A 26,955-nucleotide genomic window follows, 5' to 3' on the forward strand; every position below is an offset into this window, starting at 1 on the left:
CTGGGGTCACACAGGTTACTGACACCATCCTGGGGGACAACTCCAGTTTCTGAGCTTTGTAATGTGGTGCCCATAGGAAACTCTCATTATGGAACACCCTTGCAGACGCCTATTGATCTGGCTTTAAAAGTTATTTAAACATTGTCAAATTTTGTTTTATAATGTCCTAAATGTCTCAAAGATCCAAATATACGTGTTCTTAAAGTCGTATCTTTTCCTTCAGGTTATGAGGGAAAAAATAAAATATTGCTGCTATGGAAGAGAGTGGGAGGATAAAGTCTCAGTTGGAAATTTAGTTATCTTTCTCGTATGTTGAAATATAAACAGAACTCCATAGTGTGTCTGGTGTTAAGTACTATCAGAAGCATTTAACTTTTCAGTATTGAAAATTGTACATTATAACGACATAAAATTGTAATAGCTATCTCCAAAATTAAGAGCTAATTTGGCTTTTTATAGATTTAAGAGAGCAAATCCTGAACTCTTCAGTGGGAAATCTTGGAGTTTTCATTGTAAGTTGTGTCTGAAATGATTTACAAGTATAATTCGTGAACTGTCGTTATATCCTAAGCTCTCCGTGCTTTATAACTTGTAATTCTCTGAAACATATTTTGTGATTCTTGAAATCTATAAGCAGATATACTATTTGGAAAGGAAATATATACTTGCCTGTTATCACATTGTTTCTCTCTCTTTCTTTTTTTCAATATACTACCTAGTCTTGATCTGATTCCTCAGCAAAATAGGGTTGTGAAAACTCTGTCCTCTCAAGTTGCTCTTATCCATCAAAAGAAGGAATTTATGTGTAGCACCTAAATAAACAAAAGTGATTTTTTTTTCAGTTTTCTCTCAGATAAAGCTGTTTCTCTTCTTAAAGGGAGATTCACATTTAGGATTCCGTGTTTCTCTTTAAGAAGAGACTTATATTTTCTGTTTCCATATTGGGAAATTCATTTGAAATCTTTCTATTTGGCATTTACTCTCTCATTGCATGTGTTCAGCTATAGGTATTGACAGATTTAACAAAAGCACAGACAAAAGATGCAGCAAATAATATTCTGCTATTTAGATGTACATATTTAACAAATCACATTTTACTGTACCCAGAACACACCAAGTTCATTTCCATCTCAGAGTCTTTATGCATTATTCTCTCTTCCTTCTAATAGAAAATATATTTTTTGGGCCAGCCCCAGTGTCCTAGTGTTAAATTCTATGCTTTCTGCTTTGGCAGCCTGGGTTCAGTTCCTGGGCGTGGGCCTACACCACTTGTCTGTCAGTGGCCGTGCTGTGGTTGTGGCTCACAAACAAAAAGAGGAAGATTGGTAGTGGATGTTAGCTCAGGGTGACTCTTCCTTAGCAAAAAACCCCAAAAAATAAAAATATATATATATATATATATTTCTTTTTATGATAAATGTAATGTCTGGTGAATCATAAATTCATCAGTAAAACTGAAGAAGGTCATATGGATTTCTCCATTTTACAGATGATAAAACTGAGGGATCAAGCTTAGCCTTTGAAGGATTAATTGAGATAAAGTACTTAAAACCAAGTCTGAAGTAGAGTAAGCACTTAATGTGTTAGCTTTGTGATCTCATATAGAAATAACACTGTCGTATTTATATGTTCCTTTTCCTGGAATTAGTTTACAAAACTCAATTTTCTGGGCTGATGAAAGTACTTTCATAAACCTACAACTCAAAATATTTCTGTAGGCAAGCCTTAAAACCATCCTTCAGTATGTTGTAACTGTTTTCACTGAATCCTTTTAACTGTAGCTCTGATTTTTCATTCCATAGCAGCCTGCAGCAGGCAGCTTATAGGTTGTGACTGGAGCGTCTGTCAGTGAAAGAGAAGAAAGAACAGCCTCTGATTTAAGTGGATCATAATAATGACCTGCCACCCCAAGTCGTCAGGAAGCACTTAAATTATCATTATTTTATTCCATTTAAAAAAGTGAAGGTGTGTGCAAGAATATGCTTTAGAAGTTTTACCTGAGCTGCTGTATCCTCTAATTTTGTTTGTTTGTTTGTTTTTTTGTGAGGAAGATTGGCCTGGAGCTAACATCTGTTGCCAATCTTCCTCTTTTTGCTTGAGGAAGATTGTCACTGAGCTAACGTCTATGCAAATCTTCCTCTATTTTATGTGAGATGCCACCACAGGATGGCCTGATGAACGGTGCTAGGTCTGCACCCGTGATCTGAACCTGCTAGCGGAGCACACGCACTTAACCACTACACCACTGGGTCGGTCCCCTTACTTTTATCTATTTTACTCTTATTATTTTTTCTCCCAAAAGCTCCAGTACATAGCTGTACATCCTAGTTGTAAGTCATTCTAACTCCTCCATGTGGGATGCCACCACAGCATGGCCCAGTGAGCAGTGCATAGATCCACGCCCAGGATCTGAACTGGCGAACCCTGGGCCGCTGAAGTGGAGTGCATGAACCCAACCGTTCAGCCATGGGGCCATCCCCCCTCCTTTTATTTTTGATAAAGCTCTTTAAAATCCTTCAAACCCAAAATACTGTAGAAAGGAGATTAAATTAAGCCCTGTTATGTTTTCTCCCAAACTTCGCAATCTTGGAAAGGCCTTCCCGATCACCATATCTAAAATAGTAGCCCCATCACCCACTGGCCCCTCACCTTGCTTTATTTTTCTTCATAGTGTTTATCATTTCTGGATATTATATATCCCTTTATTATTTTGTTGTTGTTGCCTGTTTTCTCCACTAGGATATAAACACATGAGGAGAGCAGCTTTTTCCTTGCTTTTTGCTATGTTCCTGGCACATAGAACAATGCCTTTCATGTAATAGGCATTTAAACACATACCAAGTGAGTCAATTAATGAATTAATTAATAAAGAATATAAAAGCACCAAGGAACACAGCAAGAAGCAATGATTAAATTACTATAAATTTATATTACCTACTACAGTTTTGGAAATCTCAAACTTTTTCCCTTAAAGCCCCTGTTTTATTCAACATTTACTAATATTTGCAAAATGGTTATAGCAAATCTTACTGTAATCTCAAGGATACATTAGATAGACTTGCATTATTCATACTGCAGAAATAAGTAAATATAAACTCAGTGAATAAAGATATTAAGTCGTAGGTCCAAGCTGAGATAATTTATCTGACCCAAGAGCATTGAAAATATTTCAACTGCTGCTACTAAAAGTTCTGTTCTCCGTATTCTGTAAAAAAGGAGGGGGGATTCCAGTATTTTTTTATGTCATCTATGTGTATGTAATCTCTTTTGTAACCACTGCCTTTACTTAAAATTGTATCTTGCAACTAAGGTCGTTATTCTCCAAACGAATGCTCTAATATGTCTACAGCAACAACAAAAACCATAAAAATGATATTTAAATGCAGGTGAATGAGATTTGAATGAGATTGAGAGAAAAAAAGACATTTAAAATAGTACATCTTTTTAGAAATACTTATATATTTTTTCCTTGCTTATTTGGTCAACCAGTCTACCTATATACCTACCTATCAACAAATAATAATATTAAAAGAAACTAAATGAGCTAAGATATATGTTAGGGAAACAAGATAAGATACTCTCGTTTCGCTAGAGGAATTTTAGTCTCATGGGGGAAGATAGGTGGGAACATCAAATATATGTGTGGACGTGTGTGTGTATATGTGTGTTTGCACATATAGTTTTAGTACATGCCCCTGATCACCATCTGCTCCTATTCCCACATGAGCTCGTCTGTCCTCTGAAAGCCCAGTGCCACCTGATTGCTAACCAAATGATCTTGCCTCCTACTTCTCAAAGGCATTGGAAACTGTGAACTCTCTTAGTCGTAAGTACCACAATTTCCCATTTCTGTACTTAAAAATGTTCTTCTATCTGTATCCACCCTCACTTTTTTAAGGAAAAGAAAGCTTCCCTTTCTTTATTTCTGTACTAATTTCATCCTTCCATCTATTCTCGATGTGACCTCTCTAAGACTTTTCTTCCATGCTTCTCTCTACGCTTTTTATACATTATATTAGCTTTTCTCTCTCTGCTGGTTCTTTCTCCATACTTTGTACCCCACATCCAGATTATTTTCCATAGTTCATCTGTGTGCTAAATCCAGTCACACCACTGCCGTTCCTCAGAGGTGATTGTGAACATCTCTTCCCAACTGCTTTCAATAATGCCACGTTGGTAGACTGAAATTGCCCCCGTATAGTGGAATTATTTACATGAGGGAAATTGGCAGCTGCTACAAATCCAATTTGTCATCCACCCCCTAGTGCTGGTTTTTAAGAAGCATTTATAGGCAAACCACTGATCTAGTCCTCCCACCTGCTTCCTTTATAACCAAGTTCTTGAAAAGAGTAGTCTGCTCTAAATCTATCAGCTTCCTCACTTCACATCAAATCTCTCAAGTTAGATATCCACTCCTTCCTCTACTGGAAGTGCTACAGCAAAGGGGAAAAAATGCTCCTGACTACCTACCTCCAGCCACATTTCATACTGTTGATGTCTTGCTTTCTGAAAACTTTGTTTCACTCTGACGTAGTATTTCCTGGTTCTCCTCCCACTTCTCTGACTATTTCTTCTCTGCCTCTCTTACTAAGTCCTCTTTCTTTGCCCCTAATTATTGATGTCCCCATGGTTCTGGTCACAGTTTTCTTCTTTACATTCTATGTTGGCTAACTCATCAATGCCCATAGCCTCAAACATTCCATTAATTATCGCCTAATAGAAAGCTGCAGGCCAAACTTTTTGCCTGAGTTTCAGATTGGCATGTCCAGTTGCCTTCTTAATATCTCCACCTAGATATGTCACAGGTACCTGAGACTCAACAAATCAAAACCTTAATTCATTTCTCCCCCTTAAGTGTTACTCCACATTCTACATTTCCTACCCAGATAAATGGCCTCACCGTCCACCAAGTCCGCAAAATGAAAAACCTGGGAGTCATCCTAGACCCCTTGCTTTTCTTCATTCTGCAAATTCAGTCAGTCACTGAATATCTTTCTGTCTTTCTTCTTCCACTGCTACATCTTGATCTTAGCTACCTTCTTTTAGGCTCTCATTTCTTACTTAGATTGTTAAAATTTTCTCCTAATTTGTCTTCCTGCCTTCTGTCACACTCCTCAGCCAGCTCTCTCCAGTGCTGCTAGAATGACATTTAAAAATTTTAAATATGATTAGTTCCTCCCTTAAAATCTTTCAGTGGCTCTTCACAACCTCTAAGATAATTTCTTTATCATATAATACTCTTTCAATTACAAATAAGAGAAGACTTCACCCTAATTGCTCAAGCAAAATTGAACTAATGGCAACTGAAGATTCCAGGGAATGGATCTGGATTGAATAATGTCAACAGGAATTGGTTTCTCTTCCTATTTTAGTTTTGCTTTCCATTGTGTTGGCTCCAGGCTCAGGTTCAATGTGATAGCAAGACGGTGGCCGCCACTGCAGCTATACAACTTCTCAACTTTAAGGTACAGCAGGAAAGAAAACAAGATCTCCAACCTCCCCCTTAAGAGGCTAATAGTATCTTATTGTTATTGGGCCGTGTGCCTATGCATGAACCAATCACCATTGCTAGTTTATTGTAACGTGTTGATTGGCCTGTATGCAAACTACATGAGACTTAAGAGGGGCTGTATCCCCAGATGGAAATTTAAACCTTGCTCAAAGAAGGAGGAACGAATGCTAAGGAAGCTATTACTCATAATGACAACATCTAATATTTATTGAGTTCTGGACATGTTTCAGGCACTGCGTTAGTGCCTTTATTTAATCTTTGTAACAACCTCACAAGGAAGTGAGGGAACTGATGCACGGAGAGGTTAGGTAGTTTGCCTAAGTTAGACATAGCAAATAACGAATGTCAGTTGCAAAATTCAAAATGTCCTTTTCTTTCTTACCCAATAAATTCCTGAGAGTGTTTTTTTTTTTTTTTTTTATTAATGTTATGATAGATTACAACCTTGTGAGATTTCAGTTGTACATTTTTGTTAGTCATGTTGTGGGTACACCACTTCCCCCTCCGTACCCTCCCCCCACCCCCCCTTTTCCCTGGTAACCACCAATCAGATCTCCTTCTCAATATACTAATTTCCACCTATGAGTGGAGTCATATAGAGTTCGTCTTTCTCTGACTGACTTATTTCGCTTAACATAATACCCTCGAGGTCCATCCACATTGTTGTGAATGGGCCAATTTCGTCTTTTTTTATGGCTGAGTAGTATTCCATTGTGTATATATACCACATCTTCTTTATCCAATCATTAGTTTCTGGGCATGTAGGCTGGTTCCACGTCTTGGCTATTGTAAATAATGCTGCAATGAACATAGGGGTGCAACGGACTCTTGAGATATCTGATATCAGGTTCTTAGGATAGATACCCAGTAATGGGATGGCTGGGTCATAGGGTATTTCTATTTTTAACTTTTTGAGAAATCTCCATACTGTTTTCCATAGTGGCTGTACCAGTTTGCATTCCCACCAACAGTGTATGAGGGTTCCTCTTTCTCCACAACCTCTCCAACATTTGTCGTTCTTGGTTTTGGATGTTTTTGCCAATCTAACGGGGGTAAGGTGATATCTTAGTGTAGTTTTGATTTGCATTTCCCTGATGATTAGCGATGATGAACATCTTTTCATGTGTCTATTGGCCATATTCATATCTTCTTTTGAGAAATGTCTGTTCATGTCCTCTGCCCATTTTTTGATCGGGTTGTTTGTTTTTTTGTTGTTAAGTAGTGTGAGTTCTTTGTATATTATGGAGATTAACCCTTTGTCGGATAAGTGGCTTGTAAATATTTTTTCCCAATTAGTGAGCTGTTTTTTTGTTTCAATCCTGTTTTCCCTTGCCTTGAAGAAGCTCTTTAGTCTGATGAAGTCCCATTTGTTTATTCTTTCTATTGTTTCCCTCAACTGAGGAGTTACAGTGTCCGAAAAGATTCTTTTGAAACTGATGTCAAAGAGTGTACTGCCTATATTCTCTTCCAAAAGACTTATTGTCTCAGGCCTAATCTTTAGGTCTTTGATCCATTTTGAGTTTATTTTGGTGTGTGGTGAAAAAGAATGGTCAATTTTCAATCTTTTGCATGTGGCTGTCCAGTTTTCCCAGCACCATTTGTTGAAGAGACTTTCTTTTCTCCATTGTAGGCCCTCTGCTCCTTTGTCGAAGATTAGCTGTCCATAGATGTGTGGTTTTATCTCTGGGCTTTCAATTCTGTTCCATTGATCTGTGGACCTGTTTTTGTACCAGTACCATGCTGTTTTGATCACTGTAGCTTTGTAGTATGTTTTGAAATCGGGGATTGTGATTCCGCCGGCTTTGTTTTTCTTGCTCAGGATTGCTTTAGCAATTCGCGGTCTTTTGTTGCCCCATATGAATTTTAGGATTGTTTGTTCAATTTCTGTGAAGAATGTTCTTGGGATTCTGATTGGGATAGCATTGAATCTGTATATTGCTTTAGGTAGTATGGACATTTTAACTATGTTTATTCTTCCAATCCATGTGCAAGGGATGTCTTTCCATCTCTTTATGTCATCGCCTATTTCTTTCAAGAGAGTCTTGTAGTTTTCATTGTATAGATCCTTCACTTCCTTGGTTAAGTTTATCCCAAGGTATTTTATTCTTTTCGTTGCGATTGTGAATGGGATAGAGTGCTTGAGTTCTTTTTCTGTTAGTTTATTGTTAGTGTATAGAAATGCTACTGATTTATGCACGTTAATTTTATACCCTGCTACTTTGCTGTAGTTGTTGATTATTTCTAATAGTTTTTCTGTGGATTCTTTGGGGTTTTCTATGTATAAGATCATGTCGTCTGCAAACAACGAGAGTTTTACTTCTTCGTTACCTATTTGGATTCCTTTTATTTCTTTTTCCTGCCGAATTGCTCTGGCCAGCACCTCCAGAACTATGTTGAATAGGAGTGGTGAAAGTGGGCACCCTTGTCTTGTTCCTGTCCTCAGAGGGATGGCTTTCAGCTTTTGTCCATTGAGTATGATGTTGGCTGTGGGTCTATCATATATGGCCTTTATTATGTTGAGGTACTTTCCATCTATACCCATTTTACTGAGGGTTTTTATCATAAATGGGTGTTGGATCTTGTCGAATGCTTTCTCTGCATCTATTGAGATGATCATGTGGTTTTTGGTTTTCATTTTGTTAATGTAGTGTATCACGTTGATTGACTTGCGGATGTTGAACCATCCCTGTGTCCCTGGTATAAATCCCACTTGATCATGGTGTATAATCTTTTTGATGTATTGCTGTAATCGGTTTGCCAAAATTTTGTTGAGGATTTTTGCATCTATGTTCATCAGTGATATCGGCCTGTAGTTCTCCTTCTTTGTGTTGTCCTTGTCAGGTTTGGGGATCAGAGTGATGTTGGCTTCATAGAATGTGTTAGGGAGTTCTCCATCTTTCTCAATTTTCTGGAACAGTTTGAGGAGAATAGGTATTAAGTCTTCTTTGAATGTTTGGTAGAATTCTCCAGAGAAGCCGTCTGGTCCTGGACTCTTGTTTTTGGGGAGGTTTTTGATTACCGTTTCTATTTCCTTACTTGTGATTGGTCTATTCAGATTCTCCATTTCTTCCTGATTCAGTTTGGGGAGATTGTAGGAGTCTAGGAATTTGTCCATTTCTTCCAGGTTGTTCAATTTGTTGGCATATAGTTTTTCATAGTATTCTCTTATGATCTCTTGTATTTCATTGGTATCTGTTGTGATTTCTCCTCTGTCATTCCTGATTTTATTAATTTGCGATTTCTCTCTTCTTTTCTTGGTGAGTCTGGCTAGGGGTTTGTCAATTTTGTTAATTCTTTCGAAGAACCAACTCTTTGTTTCATTGATCCTTTCTATTGTCTTTTTTGTTTCAATATCGTTTATTTCTGCTCTTATTTTTATTATTTCCCTCCTTCTACTGACTCTGGGCCTTGTTTGTTCTTCTTTTTCTAGTTCTGTTAGGTGTCGTTTGAGGTTGCTTACGTGAGCTTTTTCTTGTTTAGTGAGGTGAGCCTGTATTGCGATGAATTTCCCTCTTAGGACTGCTTTTGCTGCATCCCAAATGATTTGGTATGTCGTGTTCTCATTTTCATTTGTCTCCAGATAATATTTGATTTCTTCTTTAATTTCTTCAATGATCCATTGTTTGTTGAGAAGCGTGTTGTTTAGTCTCCACATTTTTGCACCTTTCTCTGCTTTTTTCTTGTAGTTGATTTCTAGTTTAATAGCGTTATGATCAGAAAAGATGCTTGATATTATTTCAACTCTCTTGTATTTATTGATGTTTGCTTTGGTTCCCAAAATATGGTCAATCCTTGAGAATGTTCCATGTGCACTTGAGAAGAATGTGTAACCTGCTGTTTTTGGATGAAGTGTTCTATATATATCTATTAAGTCCATCTGGTCTAATTTTTCATTTAATTCTATTATTTCCTTGTTGATTTTCTGTCTGGATGTTCTGTCCATTGGTGTTAATGGTGTGTTGAGGTCCCCTACTATTATTGTATTGTTGTTGATGTCTTCTTTTAGTTCTATTAAGAGTTGCTTTACAAATTTTGGTGCTCCTGTGTTGGGTGCGTATATATTTATAAGTGTTATGTCTTCTTGGTGGAGAGTCCCTTTTATCATTATATACTGTCCCTCTTTGTCTTTCTTTATCTGTTTTGCTTTGAAATCTACCTTGTCTGATATTAGTATAGCGACACCTGCTTTCTTTTGTTCATTATTAGCTTGGAGTATTGTTCTCCATCCCTTCACTCTGAGTCTGTGTTTGTCTTTGGGGCTGAGGTGTGTTTCCTGGAGGCAGCATATTGTTGGATCTTGTTCTTTGATCCATCCTGCCACTCTGTGTCTTTTGATTGGGGAGTTCAATCCGTTTACATTTAGAGTGATTATTGAGACGTGGGGGCCTACCACTACCATTTTGTGTCTTGTTTTCCGGTTTTCTTCAGTTTCCTTTGTTTCTCGTCCCATGGTTTAATCTGTTCTGATGTAGAGCTGCTACTCTCTGTTGTTGTCCTTCTACTTATCTCCTCTGCTCTTGGTTTTGTAGCCCCTTTCCTTTTTTGGATTTTTCAGGAATGAGGGTTTTCCTGAGGATTTCCTGAAGAGGAGGTTTTGTGGCAATGAACTCCCTTAATTTTTGTTTATCTGGGAAAGTTTTTATTTCTCCATCGTATTTGAAGGATATTTTCGCTGGGTAGAGAATTCTCGGCTGTAGGTTTTTGTCCTTCAGATTTTTGAATATATCATTCCACTCTCTTCTAGCCTGTAAAGTTTCTGCTGAGAAATCTGCTGATAGCCTGATGGGGGTTCCTTTGTAGGTTAGTTTCTTTTGCCTGGCTGTCCTTAATATTTTCTCCTTGTCGTTGACTTTTGCTAGCTTCACTACTATATGCCGTGGAGTTGGTCTTCTTGCATTGATAAAGTTTGGAGATCTATTGGCTTCTGTCACCTGAAGATCCATCTCCCTCACCAGATTTGGGAAGTTCTCAGCCATTATTTCTTTGAATAGGTTTTCTGCCCCTTTCTCCTTCTCTTCTCCCTCTGGTATACCTATAATCCTTACGTTGCATCTCCTAATTGTGTCTGATAATTCTCGGAGAGTTTCTTCATTTCTTTTAAGTCTTGCTTCTCTCTCCTCCTCTGCCTGCAACAATTCTATATTGCCATCTTCCAAATTGCTAATTCTTTCCTCCATATTATCGGCCCTACTGTTCAGAGCATCTAGATTTTTCTTAATCTCCTCTATTGTGTTCTTCATTTCCAGTATTTCTGTTTGGTTCTTCTTTATCGTATCAAACTCTTTTGTGACATAGCTCCTGAACTCGTTGAGTTGTCGGTCAGAATTCTCTCTTAACTCAGTGAGTATTTTAATGATGGCTGTTTTGAAGTCATCATCATTTAGGTTATATATCTCATTTTCTTTGGGATTGTTTTCTGTGTATTTGTTACTTTCTTTCTGTTCTGGAGATTTAATGTATTTTTTCATATTGCTTGATGATGTTGATTTGTGCCTCCGCATGGAGATAGAGTTTAGTTGCTCCTTTCACTTGTTTCAGCTGCTGCGGTGGGGGGAGCAGCTGTTTATACTTCACCAACCAGGAACCCTGTCCGTAGTTGCTAACTGGGCCTGGGCCCCTCTTCGTAGCCACAGTGGCCCTTTGGATTCCCTCCTCTGCCGTGGGGGCCGTCACGGGGGGCTTCAGGCTGCAGGTGCCTACTGTTGTTGCCCACCTAGATGCGCTCTCTCCTTGGGGTCTGCAACGGTGTTATGGGCTTTTCCAGCGGCCAGGGGTGGGATCACTTTTATTTGTCGCTCGGTTGCTGTCGGCACCCACCAAATCTCACTTGTCCTCTATGGGTCGCAGGAGAGCTATTGGCATCTTCTACAGTCTGTGGTTAGTACACCTAGCTATGCTGCTTTTGCCCTGGGGTCTTCCAGCCTTGTGGCTGGCGGCTGGGTGCCTTCTACTGGTGCTGTGCAGAGGCTTTCCCTAAGGCTTCTGTGAGCCTGTAGGGTTTCCCCCTAGGCTACTAAGCTGGGTCTCTGGAACTCTCTCCAGCCCCAGTCCTCTCCGAGATCTCCGGCAATCCCTAGCCTCACCGGGTGGGCAACGGCAGCTGGGGGTCGCCCCGCCCTCTGGGCTTCTCTCCGGGCCTCTGCCGGGAGCTCTGAATGCTCAGCGTGGCCCCTCTGCTACCGGCAGACAGAGAGTTTTGTCTGCTGCCTGGCGGAGCTCCGGCGCTTCCCCTCCGGGTCGCCGGACCCGCCTTTGAAAGTTCCCCCGCCCCGGTCCTCTCCGAGATCTCCGGCAATCCCTAGTCCCACGGGGCGGGCAACGGCAGCTGGGGGACGCCCCGCCCTCTGGGCTTCTGTCCGAGCCTCTGCCGGGAGCCCTGAATGCTGGGCGTGGCCCCTCTGCTAATGGCAGACAGAGAGTTTTGTCTGCTGCCCGGGCGGAGCTCCGGCGCTTCTCCACCGGGTCGCCGGACCCGCCTTTGAAAGTTCCCCCGCCCCGGTCCTCTCCGAGATCTCCGGCAATCCCTAGTCCCACGGGGCGGGCAACGGCAGCTGGGGGTCGCCCCGCCCTCTGGGCTTCTCTCCGGGCCTCTGCCGGGAGCCCTGAGTGCTCAGCGTGGCCCCTCTGCTACCGGCAGACAGAGAGTTTTGTCTGCTGCCTGGGGGAGCTCCGGCACTTCCCCTCCGGGTCGCCGATCCGGCCTTTGAAAGTTCCCCCGCCCCGGTCCTCTCCGAGATCTCCGGCAATCCCTAGTCCCCCGGGGCGGGCAACGGCAGCTGGGGGTCGCCCCGCCCTCTGGGCTTCTGTCCGGGCCTCTGCCGGGAGCCCTGAGTGCTCAGCGTGGCCCCTCTGCTACCGGCAGACAGAGAGTTTTGTCTGCTGCCTGGCGGAGCTCCGGCGCTTCCCCTCCGGGTCGCCGATCCGGCCTTTGAAAGTTCCCCCGCCCCGGTCCTCTCCGAGATCTCCGGCAATCCCTAGTCCCACGGGGCGGGCAACGGCAGCTGGGAGACCTCCGTGCCCTCCGTGTCTCTCTCTGGGACCCTCCGGGCGCCCCGAGCACCAGGCCGGGTCTCCCCGCCAATGGCGGGGAGAGACTCTCCCCGCGGGCTCAGGTGTGCAACTCCAAAGTTTCCCTCTGCGTTTAGGAGTAATTGCGGGGGGTTTAAGTAGGGTTCTGGTCACCTGTTTCCACCGTCGCTCCTCTGTTGTGTTCTCGCTCCTGCCCTAGATGTGTGTGGATCCTCTGGGGGCGTCCGTTGGAAGAAAGCCGCTTGCGGGTACTAGGCTGCCCGTCGGGGTCGGAGAGTTTTCACCTATTTCCACATCCTCCCGGAGGAAAGTCCGTCCGCCTTCCGATGTATAGTCGCGTGGGTGTCTCAGACGTCCTGAGATGCTGTCTGGATATCCTTTGTCAAGCGATAAGTGTCCAAATAATTGTAGACTCGAAGGGCGAGAGACAAAGAGGACTACTCACGGCGCCATCTTGGAATTCCTCCCTGAGAGTGTTTTTAAGTTAGATGGCTGATAGTTCAAAAATTAACTTAGATTTTATAAAATAAGTGCGTTCCATTTTCAAAGAGCTAAAAGTTATTGGAGATTTCCCATATTCCTTGTCTTGCACAGCACCAGGCAGCTTTAAGACTGCATGGGAATGTCACCAGTGGCTGGGGATTCCTGGTTATCAGGAGGTTGGTAAGTCAAGGTTGGAGTGAGGATGAGAAGTTGAGTCCACAACTGCCTGTAGTAGACATCCTCTTCCCACAAACTATTGCTCCTCTCCTAATCCCTCTAGAGGGGTCAAGGTGCAAAGTTAACTAGCTCCCAGTTTTCTGAGCCCCTGCTGGAATGGAGAGGGGAAGCCATAGGATTCTGGCCTTTCTTCCAGTGGAAGCGGTAAATAGGAAGAATTTAGTCAGCTAATGAATGAAAGGTGAAATTCTGTTTATAATGTGTATGGTTCAAAAATCAAATTTCTGTATGATAAGAATTACCTGTGTGACTGCATGACCCTCCATGACCTGCTAGTGCTTGATCCCTTTCCAGTCTTCCCTCTTACCATGAACCCTCACCTTCACTCCTATGCTGTAAGATCCAGTATGTCATTCTCTTACTTCCCATGCTCTTTATGATCTTCACACCTCCATTGTGTCTTGGCTAATGCTGCATCTTTCAATAGGTGTGTCAAGTGTTATCTTCTCCATGAATACTTTCCTGAAATCACCCTCCTTGTGACCAAACAGCTGTGCGTCTCGTTGTGCCCCAACTGTACTTACAGGAACATTTGCCATAGTTCCTGTAACTCATTATTGTATTCCTATATTTGTGTCTGTCTACTTCTACAGTGCTGCAAAATCCTTGATCACGGGGAGCACATTTTGTTAATTCTTATATCTCTAGTATACTGCCTGATACATAGCAGGTGCTCAATAAATACATATATAAGTGAATGAATAATATAAGAAATATGCAGAAACTATAATAAGGTCTCTTAATTGGCAGTAATTAATTGTAGAGCTAGGAGGAATGAGTTGGGAAGTGTTCCTCACTCAAAGATTGTAAATTAGAGACCAGTAAACACATATATTTCTGTGATACAGATAGCCCTCGCTATCTGAACTCTTATCAGAATATTTTCTATAACATTGTACAGAAATATTCACCAAAAATTTGCTATCCAAATAGAAAGTCTACCGTAACAAGTTTATATGAGTGCAACAATGGAAATGTTTAAGCTGTAGGTGAGTTGGTGTAGGAGGATGTAGAGTGTTCTTCCATCATAGCTCAGCAGTTCTCTTTACAAGATCATGTTAATGTCTTCTAAGGAAACAGAAGAACCTGTGAAGAATGTTGGTAAGCACAAGAGGTCCAGGAAATCCCATGCATTAAAAAGAATATTTGAGGTATAACATATATGGAGAGAAGTGAACACATAAAAGACATAAGCTTGGTCCTGCATATATCTCCATCTGTAATATGTAGGCTTTTTCTACTTGTGAGAAAATTTAAAGCAATATCATATTATGATTATTGGTTTTGGAAAGCTTCAGTGTGTTACTCAAGGATCCTATGGAATGTGTGAAAAGCTAGAAAAGTATCTCATGCAGTGGATAGATACTCATAACCTTTGAAACCATGTAGATGCTACTGAAGGCACTACATACCTTTGAAGATCTGAAGAAGGAGATGAAAGAGTTTGATCATTTGGTAAAGAAGTCGAGTTTCAATTTCAAGTCTAGAATGGTGCAAAAGATTTAAAAACTATGCAAGACAGCATCATTTGAAGATCACAGAGGAAGCAGCTTCTTGCTAATGAGGTTGTGGCAGTTTTTCCCTGTGAACTACAGAGAACTCTTGACAAGGATAGCTAACAAATTTTCATGAATACCAATTTTTTTGATGAAATTTGGCTTTTTCAAAATGAATGTCATCTTATCAGAGGATAAGAAAAAAGAGCCAGGGCATTAAACATCCAAAGATAGGAGGACACAACTTTTAAGTGAAAATTTAAAGGTGATGTTAAACTAAAACCCATATACTTGTATAACTCTGAACAGCCCACAGTCCTTAAGGAAAGCTTGAGGAGTAAGACAAAGGAGTCATTCAGTCATTAATCAGGGAGTCATAATTTCTGGCAATTCACTTATGGGTTCAAAGTCTTACAGGAACATAAAGAGTTGGGGTTGAGATGTGAGTTAATTTTTCTTAATAAAATAAAGAGTTGATGAATTTGTTGAGTAGGTGCTGCTGTGAAGACAGTTTGGATGAGAAGCTAAGAAAATGCTTTTTTTTTTCATCTCAGCATGGATATCTGAACTATTTTTCCATCCCTAATTTATTTCGCTAGTGGCAACGTCATCCCTCCATGGAGGGAACTGTGTATCTTCACAGGTTGTGGCTTCATTGAACCTTCAGTGGTTCTCTCTGATGTTTAGACACACTTTCTGTTTAGCTCCCAAAGGTGGAAGTTGCTTAGTTTTCAGTGTTAATTAAACATATCTGTCCCTGCAAAATGAAAGTCAAAGGCTATTAGAGAAAAGTCAGTTCTTCTCCAGCCTCACTGAAACGACTTGTTTAAGAGAATTGATTATGATGTGTTGAGTATTTTCAAATAATGCCCCAAAGAAGAAAACATTTGCCTAAGCAAAGAATGACATGCAAATGTTTTTTTTCTTGTAATCTGTGTCTGTGAAAAATGCCTTACTCCCGGATGCTATCTTCCCTAAGAAATAGGTATTGCCTATGTGTAGGGGCTGATTAATGGTTATCAACAGGGAAGCTCTTATCCTTAAGATTTCTTCTCTTGGAAGTAGGCTGTTTTTTCTTATATCTATTTTTTGAGTATCTCTTATGCAGATGCCTTCATTGTCAAACAGAAGAAAAATCAATAATTTATGTGACCATAATAATATAGCAATTCAACTAAAATCAATTTAATAGATGTTTATTGATTGTTTATTCTAGATAATAAACTATGCTAGGTAATAGAGGGATGATATAATTATTGCTCTTGAGGAACTAATAGGACCCAGATAAGTGAAAAAATGACTATTGGATATCTTTTGCTTTTGTAATTTTATAAAATATCTACAAATGATTCCTTTCTTTCTTTTGTTTCTTTTTGGTGAGGAAGATTCACTCTGAGCTAATATCTGTGCCAGTCTTCCTCTATTTTGTAAGTAGGACACTGCTACAGCATGGCTTGATGAGTGGTGTGTAGGTTTGTGTCTGGGATCTGAACCTGCAAACCCTGCGCTGCCAAAGGGGAGCACGTGAACTTAACCACTGTGCCACTGGGCTGGCCCCCAAATGATCATATTTTAAATAAATATCACTATATTGTCTCTCTGGTTATCTGTCCATTTGGTATAACACAACAGTGCTCTTCTATCCCCATTGCCAGAAACTTCAAATTCCATGTTTCTTTAGGAAATAACTATTTCTTAAGTAGCTAAATAATATCATAATATATTATTAACACACATGCTTACCTTTAACAGTCAGGTAAACCATAACACTAGTAAAATATAGTAAATATTGCAACAGAAATATATATATTAATATATATATATATATATATATATATCTGTCATGAGAAGGGTACACATATGAAGGGGACATAATTCTACCAGGTCCCAAATTATAAGGGTATTGATATTTGAGCTGGACTTTGCAGGACAGATAGATTTTCCAGACAAGGAGGGGAGAGATATTGGTGGAAGTGAGAACGTAAAGATCAGTCTGTTCATTCTGAAACCTAAGACATGAAAGTGTTTAGTTTACTCAAGGAGGAACCAGGCACACATATTGCCAGGCCTTAGGGAATAGGAAGGGTGGGGGTCGCTCGAGATGAAGATCAACAAGGTGACCCAGGATGAACGGAGGGCCTTGAGGCACTGCCTGAAAAATCTTCAGGAAAGAAACAGCAACAACTGTATATATTATATTCCTAAACTGCAGTGTGTTCATGGGCTGGTTTTCCTAACTTCTCCCAAGTTCATTCTAAATGTTAAAGTGCTTATGTTCTGAGACTACAGAAAGATTCGTTAAGTATGCCTAAGACATTTTTTCACTTGAAACATTTATTTAGGAAGAAAACCAATCTGCTGCTTTCTTTCTTTCTGTTTTTAATTTAAAGTGAGTTTTGGCAGTCCTTTCTACTGGGCAATCCACATGGAATTGAACCTTTTGTGACTCATCAAAATTTATTATAAATTCTACAAACACTAGGCAGTTTAGATATATCATACTTTTTAAAAGCCTCATTTATTTAGTGCTAGTCTTGAGCACAATAATGTACACCTGAAAAACTTGAGTTTTGAACTGAGAATTCAGTTTAATTCAATTCAATTTAATATTTTTTGAAAAGTTCCAATGTACAGAGTACTGTGTTAGGCCTTCAGTAGAGGGTGGAAACAAATTCACTGAATAGTAGTAATCCAACATGAGTGTAGACAAGCCAGAAAGCACAGGATAGACCATATGAAAGATGATCCCAATTATAGTATTTAGGGGAAATGACTATTCAAGATTTTCTAAACAAGTAATTTGTATATATAAGTGCTTTGCTTTAATAAAATTAATTCGTATTATGGATTGGGGGTCAGAGAAAGTTATGAGAGTCTCATTATTTCCGCATTCTGGAAGTTAAAGAAGGAGAGTTCAGGACAAATCGACAGAGAGTGGAGTCTGACAGAGGCCATTGGAATTAGTAGTTAAATACTGCCAGGTTGACTGGTGATGAGAATATTGGAGTAGACACTAGAAAGCAGAAGTGCATGGTGAAAAAGGAAAGGCAATGGATGTAGAGTAATATTTTGTGAGTTTGCCACTGAACGAAAGAAGTAAGAGAAGAGAATAGTTTGACGTCATAGCTGAGGCAAGGAAAGGTTGTATAATATCAGGAACACACAGGAGAAGAACTAGAAAGAGGCAGAGATGAAAGAAACAGGCAACAGAGAAGCTGATGATTGTATTATGGTTCAAGAGAAAATGAGATCAAAGCACAACAGCACAGATGGAAAGTATCTTTGTAGTTCCTATAAGAATAAAATGAATTTTTCTCAGAAAATTATAACAATATCTGGTACAGTCAATTGTTCTGAAGAAGGTAATCCCAAACTGTTTTAAGGTGATCTTTGGTTAGTGTGATAATTTGTTTAAGAATTACTCTAAGGTCCGTAAGTAACCTTTTATTTCTCTGAATATGTTAACTACTTCCTGTAATTTGAACATAGGGGATATTTCTGAAGTGGGTACTTATGATAATCACAAATATAGACAAGTCTCTGTGATAAATGCTTCTAGACCAATTACTGACATGCTCAATTGAATACTAATACCTCCCGTGAAATGGCTTTAATACAAGTAAAATGACAGCTGCACTGCAGTGAAAGGACACATAAAGCTTTGCATTAGCTTGTCTCCAAGGTTACCATCTGTGCTGATCTGAAGTTTTAATGTGTGGGATTTCTCAGCCCTCTCCAAAAGACTATAGGCTAGATATCAATAGGATATAAAAACAACTTGGAAGGTACTTATGCCATTTGGTCGACAGCCATGCTGACCTTAATCAGTCTGTTCTAGAGAGACACATCTGTATCCTGTTAGAAATTTTGCGTAATGATTGTCAAAGTAGCTAGAATATCAGGATTGTTTGACCCCGCTTTGCATATCCAAACAAAAAGATGTTAGTTCACATATTTTGCTACTAAACCATATTCTGGGTAAAATTGAGAAGTGAAACAGATTTGAAAAATGGAATGACTTCTCCTTAAACTTTCCATAATTAAAATTCCATGATTAATATGCAAGTCTCAAACAAATGTAAAAAATTAGTTTAAAAATAATGACATTTTAGAAATCTAGAACCTATAAATATGACCAAAAATTAAATAAGTAATATTTTATAATTTAAAGGGAAAAGAGACACTGCTTTTAGTTCAGCATTCTGTAGAATTTTGCATTTCTTGATTTCAGACATTTATTCTTTTTTTAAAAAAAAAACATTTATTGAATACCTTCTCTGTCCCAGGCACTGTGCTAGGCCTAGGGTTCACTAGGTTATATTGAGATTGCTGTCTGTCCTCAAGGAACTTCTGCTCTAGAGAGAAACACAGAACAGCATCAAGGAATTAAATCCCTGTTTCTAGAAGTCGTCACAGATTAAGAACAAGGTGTTATGAGAGAACATAGGGGGCTGCACCTAACAAGGATTAGGAAAGTTTGGAAGAAACGCTATCTATGTTGAGGTATAATGGGTTAGAAGTTAGGCCAGCAGAGGGAGAAATGAAAGAGATGTGTGTAACATGTGGTGGGACTAGCAAGGAAATGGCCTATGAGCTAGAGAGACATAGGTGCATTCGGGAAAACGCAAATCAGTTTAGCTGAAATACAGTGTGTGGGGAGTTGGGGAAGGGTCAGGTGGGCTCAGTGAGAGAGGGAGATGGAAAGAAAAGCAGGTGTCAGATCACCTTGAGTCTTGTGAACCATTTTAGGGAATTAAGGCCTTACTGTGAGGGCAAAATAGGGCAATGAAGGGGTATTGGAGCAGACATTTATTATCATCAGTGTCTCCTTCTCCTTCTTGTTCTTCCTCATTATTATCATCATCATTGCCATTATCGCTTTTTGAACTCTTACTATGTGCCAGGCAATATTAAATCCTTTCATGCATTATTTTTTTAAATTCTCACCATGATCTGAGTTAAGTACTATTAACATTCCTATTTTAAGAATAAAGAAACACGTAAGGGAATGTACTTAATTTTCCTGAGATCACAAGTCTACTAAGAAACAAAGCTGAAAAATCACACCCAGATGTGTATGACGTCATCATCCCTGTCTTTGTATTCTACAGCTCTTAGGTAGAAAATGGCTGCATTCCAAGGGGACCACTCAGCCTGTGCTGAGCTGCAGAAGAATGTTTTGGATGAAAACTGAACTAGCTAGTTATGAGGTCCTTGTTATTGTTCAGGCATCAGAAGACACTGAACAGAGGTAGTGGCAATGGAGAAAAGTGTGCGTGTTCTAAAGATATCTCAGAAGTAGAATCAGCTAGGTTTAGTGATTAATTGGATGTGTGGAACAGTATTTCTGGCTTGGACAATGATTACAATTCAGGAAGTGTATTTGTAAAATCCACCCGGCTTATTGGTACACTGAGAAGCAGTAATGTCACAATGATTAAGCTTATTCATTGCTGGTAGGAATGTAAATTGGTACAACTTTTATGAAAGGCAGTTTACCAATATCTTTCAGAATTAAAAATGAGCATAGATTTGACCCAGGTATTTATCCACAAACACGCATTTACATTGTATCACATATGCAAGGATGTACACTGCAGTGTTGTTTGTAATTGCAAAATAGCAGATGCAAACTAGGTCTCTTTCAGCATGAGATGGATTAACAAATTAGGGAAAATGCATTCGGTGAAGTTCTTTACAGCCCTTAAAGGTAATGAGGCATCTACATATGTATTGATAGGTAAATCCTATAATTAGACATATGGTTATGTATGTATGTGAAAAAGGAAGGTGCAGTAGAAAGTATGTAATAGGCTACCATTTTGTGAAAACCAAGTAGATAGATAGATAGATAGATACAGAGTTGGATATAGATAGAAATTCTCAAAATATTTCTTTAAGTATAAAGATATTGGTAATAATAGTTGCCTCTGTGATGGGGAGCTGACTGGATAGCTGGGGGAAAAAGTCAGAAAAGGGAGAGATTTATCCTTCAGTGCATAGCCTTTTGATTTTTCTTTGTATGCATAAATTTCTTATTTTAAAAATTAATAACAAGATAATATAAATTATAAAAATTCAAGGCAAAACCACCTCCTCTTTTTAAATCTTATCTCTAGAGAATCATACAAGATAAAGGGAAAAGGCAAACTCTTAGTTTGGTTTCTTTGTTTATGTTAAGGACTTACCCATATATGTAATCAGAATTTTCAAAAAAGAAATAGTATCTTTCCCCAATGATTGACTTATATTCTACCAAAATTCTGAAGGTCCTGAAATTAGTAATACAAGTATGAGAATAAAATAAGAAAAATAGTTAATATGCGAACTGTTATTTTTCAGTCATTCATGTCATATTGCTGCTGAGGTATTGCATTTTGTCTGTTAGTTCATTAACACCTGGAGAGTACCTGGTACTTATCTAAATGCTCTGGAGTTTGGACATAAAAGACAATTCCTGACCTTTGCACACTTACAGTTTAAGCAAGTAAAAATAATAGACATGAAAAATTATGTACACATCTTAATGCTCAATGTATGTTAATTGCTAAATTGGATGTAGGTTAGTTCAGAAAGGGGAGAGCAGAGAAACCTGAAACTATGAGGCAAGAATTCATAGGCTCTGTGGGCCTTGTACTGATCCATGAAGAATCTGTTTAAGTGCAATTAAAGGGGAAAGAAAGCATGAGGCCACAGAGAAGATTCACAACTTTGTAGTATAGTCTGGGCTCAGGAATGAGCATTCTAAGCAAGCAAGCTCAGGGTAGGGAATCTAGCTTGGGAAATATCGATGATAGTTTATAGGGGACCCAGAAACCAAAGAAAAGGCCTTTGATTTTATGTGATAATAAAAAGGAAGCCACTCTGTAAAACTCTGAATATTTTAATATTGATAATTCATTTTGCTCACATTTATTTGAAATCTTTAGCATAAAAATGTTCTTCCCATACCAAATGCATTTTATTCTTCACTTTATGCCCATTGTCTCTTATAACGCCCTTAGTAGAATTAGAGTATATGTGTACCTTAATCCCTGTACAGTACATCATTTAAACCAAACCCAATGGACCATTGGTCTGACCCAGTTTGAAATAATCCTATGATATTTAGTATCACCTTTGGGCTCCAAGCTCTCTTTTCTTTTTTTTAGAGCACTCTGTTCTTCTTTTATTTATTTATTTTTTAAAGATTGGCACCTGAGCTAACAACTATTGCCCATTTTCTTTTTTTTCTTCCTCTTCTTCCCAAGGGCCCCAGTACATACTTGCATATTCTAGTTGTAGGTCCTTCTGGTTGTGCTATGTGGGACGCCACCTCAACATGGCCTGATGAGAGGTGCTAGGTCCGTGCCCAGGATCCAAACCAGCGAAACCCTGGGCTGCCAAAGCCGAGTGCATGAACTTAACCACTTAGCCACGGGAACGGCCCTTCCAAGCTCTCTTTTCTTTAGGCAAAGCAATGCAATTGACTTATGTATACTCAATCATGCTTGTGGTCAAAATGTTTAATCATATTTATTCTTCTTGCAAGTAATTTTTTATAGGTTCTCTGTCTTAAGTATGGATTTATAAAAACATAGATTTATTATATGGCAGGTTACTTAAACTGATATTCATGGAATTTTATCTTAAAGATATAAAATCATCTCTGTATTCTTGGGACTATGTTATGAAAATGCTTCTTTTGCTTAAATAAAATCACTTTACAGAAGTTCTTTTATGTTATATATCTAAATGGCGAAGTAATTACAGCTAAATGAATGTATTAGAATATAATATTCCTTTCAGCTGAATTTGAAGCCCAGAATCTTATTCATGAATGAAATCATTAAAATAATTATTTTTGTAAAGTAAATTCCAATAATCTATTGTTGTTTCAAAAGCTATTCATATTTTTAAATAAATATGTAAAATGAGAGGTCTTGTATTAAATTCACATTATTAAATTCACATGTGAATTTAATAATGTGAATTGTGCTAAAAAGCAAGCCCTAAAGAGAACAGGTGTGCCCTATGCTAATAACTTACAATCCGGCTGGGCATCCAGGGGAAGTCAAATCACTTCATACGTTTTGAAAAGATACTCTTAATATGATGATATACTCTCTTTCTCTTGTGACAAAGAGGCAGGTGGTGGCTCTTAGTAATCTTAGAATTTTGGCTAAAAGCTACAAATTCATACTTAAGTGTGGAGACTGATGTTGGGATTTGTATAAAGATTGTGAATCATCAAAATCAACAGAAAATTTAAACTTGCCTAAATATTTTAGGGATGTTTTCTCTGGAAAGGTTGCATTGACAAACAATGAATCATTTAAATGTCAATTAAAGGAATAACAAGCCCACTACCAAGGCCTTTGAAAAACATCATGTCATAAAAACGCAAACATAACAGACTTTTTTATGTTATTCAACTCAACTTTTTTGAGTGCCTCATGGGTGCATATCTTTGAAGAAGTAAGTCAGATAGTTATAAGATGTAAATAAAAACAAAAGATGGTATAATACCAAAATGAATGTCAGAGTGATTGTTGTAATCGTTATGAGTGGTCACTATGAATTTTTTTTGTTCAATATTTTATTCTTATAAACATCTAGGTTTAAGATCAGAAAGAGGCAGTTTTCTAATGTTTATTTTATTTTACAAATCAACATTTAATATAAGCTTATCAGAATCCAAGTTGGTAATTATTGCAGGTAAACGACATTGAGAAAAGATTGCATTTTTTTAACAACATTGCCAGGATCTTAGGAAATTTTCATGAACTTTAAGGACTGAAGAAAATACCTGCTCAAAGAAAAATTGCTCTGGACAGAGTTTGACAGGCAAGGAAGACTTTATTCAAGACTATTGCCATAGAGGAGAGAGGCTGACCTCAAATCTGCTGAAACAAAAAGTGGGAGGGTTTTTAAATGCTGGGGTGAGCTAGTAGAAAAGTATTGGAGGGTGTTAGGGAGGAGATTGGTCACTGTGATTAGGCCATCTGTGTTTGCTAATTGGCACTTATGGCAGTTAGGCTCCTACTCTCCCAGAGGCTAGGAGATAGGGTGCTGTTTCCTTTGATGGTTACATTTCACATGGGTGGCTCTCAGGTCCCGAAGAAAGATATTCCTGCATTGTAAAACTAGCAAGAGGCTGATAGAAGCTATAGCTTTATGGGGCAGAGAAAGAATTTATAATTTCAAGTTTTCTAAAGTAAATGCTCTAAGCAAAGTGAGGTCAGGGGCCCAGAGTCCGGAAGTGGCCATCTTGGTCAATTCTTCACTTATATTAAATGGTACTGTATACATTGACAATATTTAACCATTTTTGACCTACAAAAGCAAGAGCTTCGTATGGCAACAGTTTCATCATTCTAAGAGCCTGGGATCAAATTTTTTACATATTAGTTTTACATTATGCAGAAAGCAAACAAATCTGGAATTGTGGTCTTTAATTATACCCTTTCTTACTGTAAAAAGTACTTAGGGAGTTTTTTATAAGTATTTACATACATATAGTGTGTGTATGTGTGCATTTGTTTGTATAGGTGTGTGTGTTTATCAAAAACAGCTTAAAAATTAAAGTTGGTAGAAAAGGAAAAAGCATGAAAATGCAGACGTCAGGGTCTTGAATAGTTCTTAAAGAAATGTCACAAATTTGTTTCAGAGCTTCCCGTAAGTTAAAGCAAGGAAAGAAACATAATAAGTTGCAATAATGTTCCCCCTAGGACTAAAGCAATTCAGAAATTTAGAATTATAGTTTTCTTCGTGTAGAAAGCTGTCACATTTTTCCTTTGAATGCTCATCAGGGCAACATTTTTGTATTGGCAAATATTCCAGTAAACCTAATAGTTTCACAGTCTGGTTTTTGCTTGTTTATTTATTATTTTCTTTAATGATGTCCCTCAATGAAAACTCTTGGCAAAACCCTAAAGTATAATTCAGTAAAAGTAATTTGGTTAAGTATTAAAATAGTGACGTCCAGATACGCAACTCTTTAAAGATAGAATTAAGAATACAGTCATGTGTAGCTTGATGATGGGGATATGTTCTGCGAAATGCGTTGTTAGGCAATTTCATCATTGTGCAAACATCATAAAGTGTACTTACACAAACCTAGTTGGAAAAGCCTACTACATACCTAGGCTATACGGTATTAATCTTATGGGACCACTGTCATATATGCTTTGACCAAAATGTCCTGATGTGGCACTTAACTGTATTTAGAAGAATGAATTATGTCAGACAATATTACATATATATTACATATTACATGCATAACATATAGTTTACATATATATGTATATGTACTTACAATTTACATATTTACCTATAAACATGTTTATATATTAAATATTACATATATATTAAATATTACATATATATTTAATATATATTTCTATATATGAAATATGTAAAGAATGTATTTTTTTTGTTACAACTCTTGATAAGAATCTGCTAATACAGATTTTGAGAATTTGAAGTTACCAGTTCTGGGAGTAGAATTTGGAGTTCCTATGTCCTTAATAGATGTAAGTCCTTCTGCTTTAACAGTTAACCAAGGGCACAGTGGACTTGAAATCCTCTGGAATGTAAGGAAACAATTTAGGATATAGACCTGCTAGCCACTCACTCCAGTGGCAGTCAGGGTCTATTAAAATGAGAATCCATTAGAATTACGGTTCTTTCTCGATTCCCCCCTATTGCTACTCATGCTTTTGTACATACACAGCAATTTTCAGAGTGCATTTTAGCTTCTTTTATTTCTTACATGATGGCATCTGTGTTAGACAGTGAATTCTTACTATTTGCAAAGACTATATTTTATTAGTCTTTGTGTCCTTAGTACTTAGTTAGAGCCTGGGAAATAGTAGGCCACAAAAAATATTGATTCTTTGAATGATTTAAGAAAACTGAAGAAGTTTGGTGTTTAAAATTATATATCAAATATGTAAAATTACCAACAAACAATGGACTGATTCCACCTCCCTTCTGCTCCATGTTTGCCACTTTGCAGTAGGTACAGAATCATAAAATATTGGGGGTATAGGTCACCAAGTCTCAAACATTATGGGAGACGATTCTAGTTTTCTCCCAGTACCCACTTTGACCCCTTCCTTTCTAATGGGCACCTTGGTTTGTAGTTGGGCATATGGCTGCCTAGAATAAAGGCTGCATTTTCCAGTCTTCCTTAGATAAGAGTGCTCTAATGAGTAAACTCTGGCCAATGAAATGCAAGTGGAAATGTGCAAATTTTAGGAAGCATCCTTCTTTCCCTCTTTCTTCTCTATGCTGGATGGAATGTAGACACACTTACCGGAGCTCAGCAACATGAAGGGGAACCACATGTTGAGAATGGCAGAAGGACAAGAAAGGAGCCTCCATCCCTAGTGTCCATGTAGTTGCCATGTCCTCCCTTGGACTTCTTCAGACTCAAGATTCATTTATATGAGAGAGGAATAAACTCTGTCTTTTCTAAGCTACTTTGATTTTGGATTTTTTTTGAAACTTGCAGCCAAACCTCATGGTAGCAGTTTGGGATCTATGTTCTTTAGAATCCTTCCCTTATCGCTAAGGCTCGGCTGGCAGCCCCTCTTCTATGCTCTCATATACTGTATGAACCTTTATTAGAGCACTTACCCTATTTCATTACAATTATCTTTTTTTACATAAAGCTTTCTTTGAGGGCAGGAACAATGTCTCATTCATGTGTCGTTCATCTTCATCCCTGAGCTCTATCTTGGACAGCGTAGGTGTACATAGTATATGCTCAATAAATGTTTGTTTAATTGAACAGTAATGGATTGATGACCTGAACTAATTAAAATGCCTAACGTATACCATGGAATTAATTGTACCCTAAGAAAATTTTAGTTCAGGATCATAGGACACTGCACAGTAGATGCTCAAAAAGAAGTGGGTGAAAATGTTTGTTATGTGAATACACATTGCTTACCTCCCACATGTTACTCATTATAAATTCTTATTCAGTCAGATGTGGTAGTGAATGATTTTTTGTTAAAGCTTTGGACATGATAACAATTTGTGTCAAGGGACTTTTTTTTTAGTATCTGCTACTGGCTAATCAAGATCTTTGTTCTGATCCTTTTATCACAAGTGTGTAAAACTGATTTAGAAAGCAATAATGATTGACTGTATGGAGAAAAAGTTTGCTGCCTCTGAAAACACATTCTGTTCTTTCCTTGTATTCATTAG

At 38.4% G+C, this 26,955-nt stretch overlaps 1 protein-coding gene across 5 annotated transcripts in view; it reads left to right on the forward strand.

The window, feature by feature from the left end:
- Positions 1-26,955, forward strand: part of OXR1 (oxidation resistance 1) — a 458,416-nt gene that overhangs the window by 64,318 nt on the left and 367,143 nt on the right. The gene's annotated exons all lie outside the window — the stretch shown is intronic.

Source organism: Equus przewalskii, chromosome 8 (genome assembly GCF_037783145.1).
Source record: "Equus przewalskii isolate Varuska chromosome 8, EquPr2, whole genome shotgun sequence".
NCBI lineage: Eukaryota > Metazoa > Chordata > Mammalia > Perissodactyla > Equidae > Equus > Equus przewalskii.